The sequence below is a fragment of the Benincasa hispida genome, chromosome 2, assembly GCF_009727055.1.
Source record: "Benincasa hispida cultivar B227 chromosome 2, ASM972705v1, whole genome shotgun sequence".
NCBI lineage: Eukaryota > Viridiplantae > Streptophyta > Magnoliopsida > Cucurbitales > Cucurbitaceae > Benincasa > Benincasa hispida.
Genome location: NC_052350.1, coordinates 6759993 through 6772890, shown reverse-complemented (window position 1 = coordinate 6772890; position 12898 = coordinate 6759993).

Below are 12898 nucleotides of genomic sequence, written 5' to 3'. Positions count from 1 at the left end.
GTCCACCGGTCACGATGAAGAATTTCGCTGAGAAAGAAGTTGCACAAATCCTGAATAAACGTACGCGCCGTATTGGAAGACCCAGACGAGAACTGATTGAGTTCTTAGTGAAATGGAAGGATCTCCCCGACGAAGAGATCAGTTGGGAGCGGGCCACAGATTTGAAGAATGCAGCTCCAGCCATCACAGATTTTGATCAAGGTCGGTTGACGGGGACGTCAACGAATTAAGTGGGGGAGAATGTCACGGTCATGCTTGTCTAGGGCCTGTTGCCCATGGCTACATGCCCGATCCAACCCCCTTCTAGCATATTTTCATATCATGTATTGTATTAGCTTAGTTAGTTTGCTTTCTTTACATTTTCATTGTAAGTGACCACTCGCCCTTTTGAATATGCAAGGGTGCCAGTTGGCTTTTTGTTCAGAATGCACTATATGGGGATAAGACTAATCATCACTTCCCCATACCCGGAGTAGTACTCTATAAAGCTGTTGTTGTTGCTTATTGCTTTCTAGCCTACTACAATATTTCTTTCTTTATTCACACTCACAAAAACTTCTTTCGAAAACCTTTTCTCCAAACCCGTTTTCTAAAACTGTTTTCCTTAAAACGGGGGTGGAGGTTGCGAGAGGCACTCGGTGTGCCACCGGCAGTCCGTATTCGAGTTGACTGACTTGTTCGTGAGCGGGAACAAGTGCTGCACAATCGCTAAGAGAAGCTTCCGAAAGAGCGATTGTGACACTAGACGTCACCGCTACATGATGGGCATTAGTGTGCTATGCGTTGGACGGGATCATCGGGTGACAAGCATCAACTGAGGTCACTAAATGATGAGCTAAACGATAGGGTGGTGAGCTAAACGATTGGACTTGTATTGATCGGCATTAATCACCGATTAAAATACCAGATGTCCTTAGCACCGGATTTGACTCTATGAAAGTTGAAGGTGTCGGGCTAAGATTTAATGAGAAGTGGTGGAAAGTAGTATAAAAAGGGGAGGTCGAACCTCAAACGATCAATTTGATTAATTCCTCCGTGCAAATTTAGAGTTCTTGGTGTCATTGAAAAGCTCTGAGAGTCTACTTTCAGAAATGACACTGTCGGCAGAAGTTCTCATCGGATTAAGGTCGGAGAAGGAGAAAAAGGACCAAAGGTTCTATTCTCGGGTGAATCTGGGCCATCGTTAAAGAATTGAGTCTCTAGGACAAACCACGAGGAGTCTGAAGCTAAAATTTTGAGGTAAGATTCTTGAGACAATTCTTAACAAGTTTCTAGAAGTAAATTTCTTGATATGAGCTCTGGAATTCGAGTTATTAATTTCATAAGATGAATCTAGAATTTCATGAACAAGAAGACAGTTGCTTGAGTTGAATAAGCTAACAATTCAAGGAGAAACGCTTGGACAGACCAAGGGCTGAGTTTTTCCATGCGTTGGACCTACTGTGTAGGCCGAGGAGAGCTTGCAGTGGAGTCTTGGATACATAAGCAACCTTGAGGACGACCATATGTAACTGTAAGAAAACTTGAAGAGAAAGTGTTGGTTGCATAAGTGGTGTTGCGTTTGGGATGAGCGGTTGGAAGCTTTGCATGAGCCAAATCTCAAAGAAATTCCTAAGTGTCTAAACCTATAGCAAGGTCCGTTGTTGTGAAAGTCTTCAAGAGAAAGGCTAAACGCAAAGCTTACTTAAGGGTTAGTCTCAAAAGGGAGACTTATACTAGTAGCTAATATATGCTTTTGTGTCCACAGGATTGACAATAGTAATAGAAGCTTATTGACCCTTGAGGAATAGTTCTAAAAGTTGTGAGTGACTAAATATTTATAATGTTTTAAAGAAACCATATTTTAAAGAAAGATTATTCTCATGCTAGCTAGTTTTACAAAGTAATTTCCAAGCAAACCATGAGTTATGTTTTCAATGCATGCCATGTATGAAAGTTTATTGAAAAACTATTTATGTGTGTTTAATTACACAAAGCATGCGTTGGCATCTTTAGAGACATGTTTTCTTTTCGTTATGCTTTACATGCTTTAAAGAGAAAGTCATTGTACGACTAGTTTTACTTGAAACTCGATATCGAGGGACATTTGAGAAGGTATCCGAGCAGCTCGATACTGAGGGATAAGTTTTGAGAAGGTATCTGAGCAAAAGTACCTAAGGTATGACGGTACTTAGTTATGGCCACGTGCACGTAGGTAGTTAAAGTCAGAGATTAAGCAAAAAGGTTTTCTCTTGACTAGCAGTTGACGTTGGGATTTAACCACAACAGGGTTATTCTCAACTAAGGAACAGTTTAATGTTTTATGATGAAAACAACTTTATATGCTTTTTGCTTGGAAAATATTTATATTGTAGTACAAGGCTACTGTAGAAATTTATATTTCAGTTTAATCTCTTTATTGAGACTTTTGCATGAGAATCAGTTTTCTTTTTTAAGTCACTTACTAAGCTAGCAAGCTCATCCCGTTTTCAAATGTTTTCTTTTTTCCCTAGGTAGCAGTCAAATCCTCAGGAGGTAGCTCTGCATCTGCTTTGCCACTAAAGGACCTACACATGTTACAGTTGTTCATATAGGGACGAAGGTTTTGGGTATCGGGGACTTATGAAACTAGTAATGTAATCTCTCTAAATATTTTGTGTGTAAACTTAATGTTTTAGCCATAGAAGCATCCACTGTGTATGAGTTTGCATGTTGGTATCAGAGTTATTTTCACTAGAGTTATTAGGCAGTAAGTGTTAGCAAAAGGGTTGATAACTGTTGTAGTCATGTTCTTTCCTAGGCTTAGAGAGTAGTCTGGGAGGGGGTGTGACAGCTTGGTATCAGAGCATAAGTTTCTGGGAAAGTTAAAGAATTAGTTGATACCAACTTGGTATCATAGCATAAGTTCTGGGAAGGTTAAAGAGTTAGTTGATACCCGTTGGTATCAAAGTATAAGATTTTAGGTGAAAGAGAGTTCATGCATTAGATTAAGTCCCATAAGTAAGTCCCTAACATGTGTACTTAATAACTAGGTAAAGATGTCGAGGAAAAGTGGCAGACTGAGGAGAGAAATGTTGACCTTACCAGCGGAGGCCCTAAAGTTAGACAAGACCCAGATCCGAAGGGTAAAAGAGTTAGAGACCCAGTAGGGCAAGAAACGACTTCTGAAAATGGGTCGAGTACCCCGCAGGTAGATGCAGATCCCGAGATGGAGGATCAAGTATTTGATAGAATAGCCCAGAGATTGGTGACGAGTGTAGGATCGATTTAGACCGATCCATAGAAGAAATTCGGTGTCGAGAGGCTGAAAGGTTTAAGTGCCACGACATTCGATGGAGCCACAGATCTAGTAGATGCTAAGGTCTGGTTGGACTTGATTGAGAAATGTTTTAATGTTATGTGATGCCCTGAAGACCGTAAGTAAGGATGTACATGGTCCGGGTTGGAAGAATTTTGTGGACCAACCCAAAAAATCGAGTTGGCTAATAATGAACCTTATCGGTTCATTTTTACGGTTCAATTTTTGGGTTGGGTCACCGATTCCTTTTTTTTTTATTTATAAAAATAAGGCGGAGGGGTTTCATTTTGACGGAAGTAGCGAGGGTGAGCGAAGAGGCGAGGGTTTTGATCGGGAGCGGTAAGAGTAGAGATGTCCACGGGGTGGGGCAGGGCCGGGGATGCCATTCCCCATCCCTGTTCCCGTTCGTGTTCCCCATTTAATTCCCTATCCCCGTGAAATTCCCCACGGGAATCGGGGCGGGGATTCTTCGTGGGGAATTCGCGGGAATCGGGTTCCCCGCAGGGAATTTTTCCCTGTTACTTTTTCTTTTTCTTTTTGTTAAAAACTAATTAATTTAAATCACTAATGTGAGCAAATTTTAATTAAATAATTAACTTTATCAGTAAATTGTTTATTATGATTAGTTTATATGACAATTTAAATTTAAAGATAAATTACTCAAATTTTGGCATAAAAAAACTAATTAATTTTTTTAGTAGAAAAGAAACAAATATAAATCAAATTGTTCACATATGTAATCTAAATTTAAACATTCAATTTAAACATATTCATTATGTTTCCCAATAAATAATCAAATTTTAAATTAAAATGTAATATTTATATAATAATAATAACAACATAGCATTATATAACTATACTAAATAAATATGTAAAAGCTAATATTCCCCGTCCCTGTTTAACTCACGGAGGATTTTCCCCCCCACTCCTTCCCCAATTCCCCATCTAATCGTGGAATCCCTAGGGCCCCGTCCCCATGGTGAAATTGGACATCTCCAGGTGAGAGCGAGCAAAGAGGGCGACGACGAGCTTTGGCAAGGCGACTGGCGAGGGTTTCGTTTCTTCGTACTTCGATTTCTCTTTTCTGTTTTGTTTCTTTAGATATATATATATATATATATATATATATATATATATATATATATATAACTCTCTCTCAGACTCTCACCGTGCCTCAACCGTCAGGTCCGTAACTCTTTCTTCTTTTCTGCTTTGCTTATATATATATATATTCGGGTCGGGTCAGGAAAGATGTATCATGGAGGAGATTTCCAACGCGAGAAAACCTCCATTGACTTGGGTAATCCAGAATAAAGAAGAAATACTTAGTCCCTGCAATGATAAGCGCTATACATTCATCTGGGATGAAGTATATCCTTTTGAGTATCCTTTTTGTTTTTCTTTCAAGAATCTATTTTACTTTCTGCATATTTACTACTCTTTATGATTGACAACTATTTTTTCTGTACTTTTAATCTTTTTTATTTCATCAATTTGATCGCAATAAGCGAATGTGACGGAGTAATGTGATGGGCTTAAAAAAAATGCGATCGGTGGAGCTTTCAATTTAAAAAAAAAAAAAATTATCAGCCCATTACAATCACAATATCAGCCCATCACAGGAAAGGATGCGATCACAATGATGCGGGTGAAAAATTAACTTTGGGGATTGTGTCCTCCTTAAATTTGGGGGGGGGGGGGGGAGGGATTGTTTATTTTCAAAACTTCATTAAAAAAAAAATCGTTTAGATCAGATCCGGCTCGTAGTTGGATGTCCGCATGACACCCGTGGGGGCAAGCCAGAACGAAGGTGGGAATTGTGATCAACGCAGAAGCTAAGTGATCGCAACTCCGCTGCCAAATAAAGAGATGGGCATGAGTTTTGACTGAAAAGAGTGCCTTACTCGTAGTTGGATGTCCGAATGGCACCCGTGGAGGCAAGCCAAAATGAAGGCTAGGCACTCAGATCAACGCAAGATCACAAAACGAATATTTGAATCATGCAAAGGCCAAAACTGCATGAACACCCCAGTTTAATAAAATTTGAAATAAATCATGCAATATCCTGGGAAATGTGTAAAGACTTTTTTTTTGAAGATTAAGCTCACGGTCCCTGAAGGTTAGAAATATTTTAGGAAGAGATTAGGATAGAAGTTAATAAGGCATTGGTTCAGCAATTTGAATAAGGCACCATGAGAAGCCTAGGCAGGGTGAAGACGATTGAAATTTTGAGAAATCTTTAGTTTATGCTTGAGGGCAAACATTGTTTTAAATTTGGGGGTGTGATAACTGGTAGAAATACAAGTTATTAAAGCTAAAATTATTAAAACAATGGGAGAAAGCGATGGTAAAATAGGCAATATTACGATTGAATGTGACAAACTAAAAGAAAATTACGATCGCTGACACTCATCACATAAAAAAAAGTTAAATTGCGTTATTCTGTGTAGGTACAATGCGATGGCGCGGTTTGAGTTTGCGATCCAAGGGCACAATGCGATGGCATGTTTGAGTTTGCGATCATGATTGCATAAAGACTTTACATAAAGGCAACAACATAATATGATGGGACATAAAACTAATAACGGTCAATTCGGAAATACAGTTGACGGTCGTTGAAAGACCATACCGTTGCAAATACATTGAACTTTCGATGATTATTAGACGAGGGTATGGAAATTAATGTTGCCCATCCACGCAATCATTAGTGCGAAGAACTGCTTTGCCTAAGTCTATAAATACCCAACACTACCAAACCAAAAAAGAGCGCGCATGAGGAAGCAAGGCGAATCCAAGGGAAAGGGATTCTTGAGAAGAAATTAATTTTCGGAGAGGTCGAGAGGCTGCCAGAAATAGCATGAAGGAGAGACACCCAACCCTTGCGAGAGTAAGATTCTACAATTTGGGAAAGAGTGAAGTGATAAGAGCAGTGTAAAAAGCCAGAGGAAGCAAGACGTTGTGTACCTGGCTTGATACTTCTTGCACCATTTATTGTTTTGTACTCAAACACTTTATTTGCAAAAATGGAAACTTCATTTCAATTTATGTTCAGTCTCTCCACACCATGCATGATTAACTAAATTTGTGAATGGGTTGAGAAGTACTTACTGGCATGACTTAAGCTATGCACTTTATGCGATCATCTTGTCTTATGTATGCTTCATTCATCATTTGGAGTACTTGAGAGAGTAGTTTAAAGACAGAATCTAGGCTTGAGAGAGTTGGATTAGATCGCATAAACAAGAGTAGAGACTTAGAAATAAGTTCTATCTGCTACATTCCATACACATTGCATGCATCCTAGAAATAGGAAATGTGGCATTATGCATTGAGAAATGTAGTGCTTAATATTTGTGTATAGCATGATCGCATGACTTGTACAAAATATTAAGAAATGCTGGCTAAATTCTCTTCTCAACCCATTCATCGCATACTTGTTACAACACCACCCTTTCATCGCTCCGCATTTAATTCCATCGCATTAGAAAATCTAAGTTAAATCACCATCTACTTCTTTATCATCATTGCAATAGGATCAAAGAGTCTGTTACATATCTATTTAGTAATCCCTGGGTTCGACCATGGACTTACTAGGACCCTAAGAAGGCTTATACTTGGGCTTTGTTAGAAAAACTTGTATGATCATCGCATCCACACATCCTTACATCGCATGATAAATCAACGCATCAATACTCTAGCCAGGTGCGGAGCAGTTCAGGATTCCAGGAGAAATGGGAGGTAAGAGTTTTGGACCCCCGTTCTCTAGACAGTCAGGTATGAGGAGTTATGGAGGCGCGAGTCAACAGGGTTCGAGTCGAAAGAGGTCAAGACCTGTAGCTGGATCGAGTGGTAGATTGGTAATAGGTCGTGCTAGCGAGTTAGTAGCTACTACAGGAAGGAAACCACTGTGCGCAAACTATGGTAAGCTTCATACAAGAGTATGTTATAGTGACAGGAATGTTTGTTTCCAGTGCGGACAAGCGGGGCACTTCAAGAGAGACTGTCCTCAGCTAGGTCATGGAGCACAGGGTGAACAGAGAGGAGTTACCTAGGTTGTAGACTAACCTAGAGCGATCGGAGCCAGAGGTGAGGGATCCGGCGTAGCTAAGCAGAAAGGGGTAGCTGGACGACCCCAACAACAATAGTAGCAGTAGCAGAGTAGAGTGTATGCTGTGACACACTAGGAAGCGGAAGAGGCTCCAGATGTCGTAACTGGTATGATAACTTTATGTAATCAGTCTGCTTATGTGTTATTTGATCCTGATGCTACGCACTCATTCATATCTAGTATGTTTGCATTGCATGTAGATAGAGTGCTTGAACGTATGAATGAGGATTTGTTTATCTTTAAGCCTGTAGGAGATACTCTAGTTGTACATAAGTATTACAGAAATTGTGAAGTAATTCTTGGGAATCATAGTTTATGGGTTGACTTGATTCCGTTAGAGTTACTAGAGTTTGATGTTATCTTAGACATGGATTTCCTAAGTAAACATTATGCCACTGTGGACATTAAGAAAGAGATAGTGTTTAGGAAACCAGGTGAAAAAGAGATAAACCTGGTAGGAAGTAAAAGAATATTTTCAGGAAGTCTAATATCAATAGTGAAGGCTAGAAGCTACCAAGTAAGGGATGTGAAGCTTATTTAGCCCATATGGCGATTTCATAGGATAGGAAGCTGATACCTGAGGATGTACCTATGGTACAAGAATTCTTAGATGTGTTCCCTGAAGAGTTACTAGGCTTACCACCTGACAGGGAAGTAGAGTTTACTATTGAGTTAGTTCCATGTACCATATAGAATGGCGCCAACAGAACTGAAGGAACTAAAAATTCAGTTACAGGAACTTTTGGATAAGGGGTACATTAGATCCAGTGTGTTGCCTTGGGGAGCGCTGGTCTTGCATGTTAAGAAGAAAGACGATACTCTCAAATTATGTGTAGACTATATACAGTTTAATAAGGTGACCATTAAGAATAAGTACCTGTTGCCTTGTATAGATGATCTATTCGATCAGTTAAAGGGATCCACGGTGTTCTTTAAGATAGATTTGAGATTAGGTTACCACCAATTGAAGGTGAAGGAAATAGATGTTCCAAAGACTGCTTTCAGGACTAGGTATGAACATTATGAGTTCCTAGTAATGCCATTTGGTTTGACGAATGTTCCGGTATTTATGAACTTAATGAATAAGATATTTCATCCTTACCTGGATCAATTTGTGATAGTTTTCATAGACAATATACTAGTATATTCTAGTAGTGTAGAAAAGCACAAGGAACATCTAAGGTTAGTATTGTAAATGCTAAGAGAAAAGAAGTTATATGCTAAGTTTAGTAAGTGTGATTTTTGGTTAAATCAAGTTGTATTTCTTGGGCATATAGTTTCGGCTGACGGAGTCAGTGTAGATTCCCAAAAGACAGAAGCGATAGTTAACTGGGAACGACCCATAACTGTAACAGAAGTACGCAGTTTTCTGGGTTTAGCAGGTTATTATAAGAGATTCATGGAGAGATTTTCTAAGATAGCTCTACCATTGACAAACTTGACCAGAAAAGATGCGAAGTTTGAGTGGTCGCAAGAATGCGAGCACACTTTCCAAGAGTTGAAACAGAGATTAGTGTCAGCACCAGTGTTAACTTTACCTACACCAGGTAAAGAGTTTGAGGTCTATTGTGATGCATCCCGACAAGGATTAGGATGTGTGCTGATGTAGGAAGGTAACTTTATGTATGCTTCTCGTCAGTTAGTAGGTAACTTTACCTATGCTTCTCGTCGTAGATGATATTCTACCAGGTAACTTTACTTATGCTTCTCGTCAGTTAAAAAAGCATGAATGTAACTACCCTATGCATGATTTAGAGTTAGCAACAGTTGTGTTGGCTCTAAAGTTATGGAGACATTACCTGTTTGGTGAACGTTGTCATATATTCACTAATCATAAGAGTTTGAAGTATATTTTTGATCAGAAATAGCTAAACTTGAGATAGAGAAGATGGATCGAGTTGATCAAAGATTATGATTGTATAATTGATTACCACCCAAGTAAGTCGAAAGACCAGATCAACCAGAGCTGTTATTTGTTCAGTAAGAGGTGTATTGATACATAAGTTGTATAATGCTAAAGTAGTATTACCAGTTGATCAGATAGGAGGCTTGATAGCTTCATTTCAAGTACGTTCTACTCTCGTAGATGATATTCTACATGAACAGCTAGGAGATTATGATCTTTAGAAGTTAGCTGAAGAAGTAGGTAAAGGTCTGAGGACAGACTACCAGTTAAGAGCAGATCGAGTGCTAATGAAAGAAGGTAGGGTATGTGTACCTAATACCTTAGCACTTAAATAGGCTATTCTGGAAGAGGCACATAGTTCGGCTTATACTATGCATCCAGGTAGTACGAAGATGTATAGAACATTAAAGAAATTGTATTGGTGGCCTGGTATGAAAAGAGAAATTGCAGAGTATGTTGATAGATGTTTAGTGTGTCAGCAAGTTAAGCCTGAGCGACAGAGGCCAGCAAGATTGCTTAATCCACTCCAGTACCAGAGTGGAAGTGGGAGCATGTTACGATGGATTTCTTATTTTGGTTTACTTAGGACACCAACGAGCTATGATGGTATATGGGTAATTGTGGATAGATTGACAAAGTCAGCTAAGTTTTTACTTGTTAAAGTTACTCTTACCCTAGACTAGTTAGCTAAGTTGTATGTTCACAGAATTATGAGTCAGTTTGGGGCTCCAGTTCCGATTGTATCAGACCGAGATTCCAGGTTTATATCGAAGTTTTGCCTAGCTTGCAGAAAGCTATGGGTACCAAGCTATATTTTAGTACTACTTTTCATCCACAGACGGATGGTTAGTCTGAGCGGACGATTCACACTAAAGGACATGTTGAGGGCATGTGCATTGCAGTTCAAGGGCAGTTGGGATATGCATCTATCGTTGATCGAATTTGCGTATAACAACAGTTACCATTCGAGTATCGGAATGGCACCGTATGAGGCTTAAAATGGAAGACCATGTAGAACTCCAATATGTTGGAATGAAGTCGGTGAAAGGAAATTACTAGACCTAGAACTTGTTCAGCAAATGTTAGACAGTGTTAAGATTATAAGAGAAAATTTTAAAACAGCTTAAGATAGGTAAAAAAGTTATGCCGACAAGTGCAGAAGAGAATTGGAATTTGAAGTTGGTGATAAAGTATTTCTTAAGTTGTCTTCATGGAAAGGAATACTCAGGTTTAGTAGGAAAGGGAAGTTAAGCCCGAGATATATTGGACCCTACGAGATAATAGAAAGAATTGACCCAATGGCTTACAAGTTAGAATTACCTCTAAAGTTATCTCGTATCCATGATGTGTTTTATGTGGCAATGCTAAGAACGTATGTGCCAGATCCTACCCATGTTTTGCCTGATCAACTAGTGAAGTTGAAAGAGAATTTGTCTTACGAAGAAGAACCAGTGGAGATTCTTGACAGAAAAGAGTAAGTCCTAAGGAATAAGACAATACCATTGGTAAAGGTACTATGGAGAAACCATAGCACTGAAAAAGCTACATGGGAAGCTGAAGAGCAAATGAGAAACAAGTATCTGCAGTTGTTTAATTGACGGACTTGTAGCAAAATTTCGAGGACGAAATTTTCTTAGGGGGAGGTAAGTGTGAACCCTGAGCCGTAATTTCTCTACTTGAGTATGTTTTCTACTAAGATTAGTGTGGTGAGTAGGTTGATGTGAGAATTAATGTGTAATTGTAGAGAAAAACAGTTAGAAGAAAAGTTTGAATTTGGAAACTTTACTCTTGGGTAAAGCTTGAAAAATTGGCTAAGTGTATTGGAGGCTAGAAAATTGACTAAGTGTTGTGCCATGTGTTGGCCTTGCTCATTTGAGAGGTTATTTGGGCGTTGAAGGAAGCCAAAGTATGGCCGAGAGGAAAAGCTATGCGTGGGAAGGCATGCGACAACCAAAGTCTTAAGAAGTTAGCAAAGCATGCGGCAATGTCAAGTGTGCGTGGGCATGGGTGTTGCGCGATGGAGTTGCACGTGCTGGACGATCGTATAGCAAATGAACGGTGCTACACGATGAGGTAGGTGATCGTGTAGCAAATGAATGGTGCTACACGATGAGGTTGGCGATCGTCTAGCAAATGAGCGGCGCTAGGCGATGAGGTAGGTGATCGGGTAGCAATGCATAGAGCTAAGCGATGCAATAGGCAATTGTGTAGCAAATGCGCGGAGCTAAGCGATGCAATAGGCGATCGTGCGACAAAGTACGATGTTAGACGATGCCGAAGGGTCGCGCTAAATGATAGCGCTATGCGTTGGACGATAGCGTTAAGTGTGGGGCGTTGGCACTGCACGATCGGCATCAACGCTAGACGATGACACTAAGCGATGATGCTACACGATGGGCATTAGTGTGCTATGTGTTGGACGAGATCGTCGGGTGACAAGCATTAACGTGAGGTCACTAAACGATGAGCTAAACGATGAGGTGGTGAGCTAAATGATTGGACTTGTATTAATCGGCATTAATCACCAATTGAAATACCAGATGTCCTTAGCACCAGATTTGACTCTATGAAAGTTGAAGGTGTTGGGATAAGATTTAATGAGAAGCGGTGGAAAGCAGTAGAAAAAGGGAGGTCGAACTTCAAACGATCAGTTTGATCAATTCTTCTGTACAAATTTAGAGTTCTTGGGAAAGCTTTGAGAGTCTACTTTCAGAGGAGACACTGCCGGAAGAAGTTCTCATTGGATTAAGGTCGGAGAAAGAGAAAAAGGACCAGAGATTCTGTTATCGGGTGAATCCGAGCCATCATTAAAGAATTGTGTTTCTAGGACAGACCACGAAGAGTCTGTAGCTGAAATTTTAAGGTAAGATTTTTGAGACAATTCTCAACAAGTTTGTAGAATGAAATTTCTTGAGATGAGCTCTAGAATTTGAGTTATTAATTTGGAAAAATGAATATGGAATTTCATGAACAAGCAGGCAGCTGCTTGAGTTGAATAAGCTGACAACTCGAGGAGAAACGCTTGGACAGACCAAGGGCTGAGCTTTTCCATGCGTTGGACCTGCTGTGTAGGTCGAGGATAGCTTGCAGTGGAGTCTTAGATGCATAAGTAACCTTGAGGACGACCATATGTAGCTGTAAGAACACTTAGAGAGGAAAGTGTTAGTTGCATAAGTGGTGTTGCATTTGTGAAGAGTGGTTGGAAGCTTTGTATGAGCCAAATCGCAAAGAAATTCCTAAGTGTCTAAACCTACAGCAAGGTGCGTTGTGAAAGTCTTCAAGAGGAAGGCTAAGCACAAACCTTACTTAAGGATTAGTCTCAAAAGGGAGACTTATGCTAGTAGAGTCTCAAAAGGGAGACTTATGCTAGTAGCTAATATATGCTTTTGTGTCCACAGGATTGACACCAGTAATAGAAGCATATCGACCCTTGAGGAATAGTTCTAAAAGTTGTGAGTGACTAAATATTTATAATGTTTTAAAGAAAGATTATTCTCATGCTAGTTAGTTTTACAAAGTAATTTCCAAGCAAACCATGAGTTATGTTTTAAATGCATGTCATGTATGAAAGTTTATTGAAAAACTATTTATGTGTGTTTAATTACAC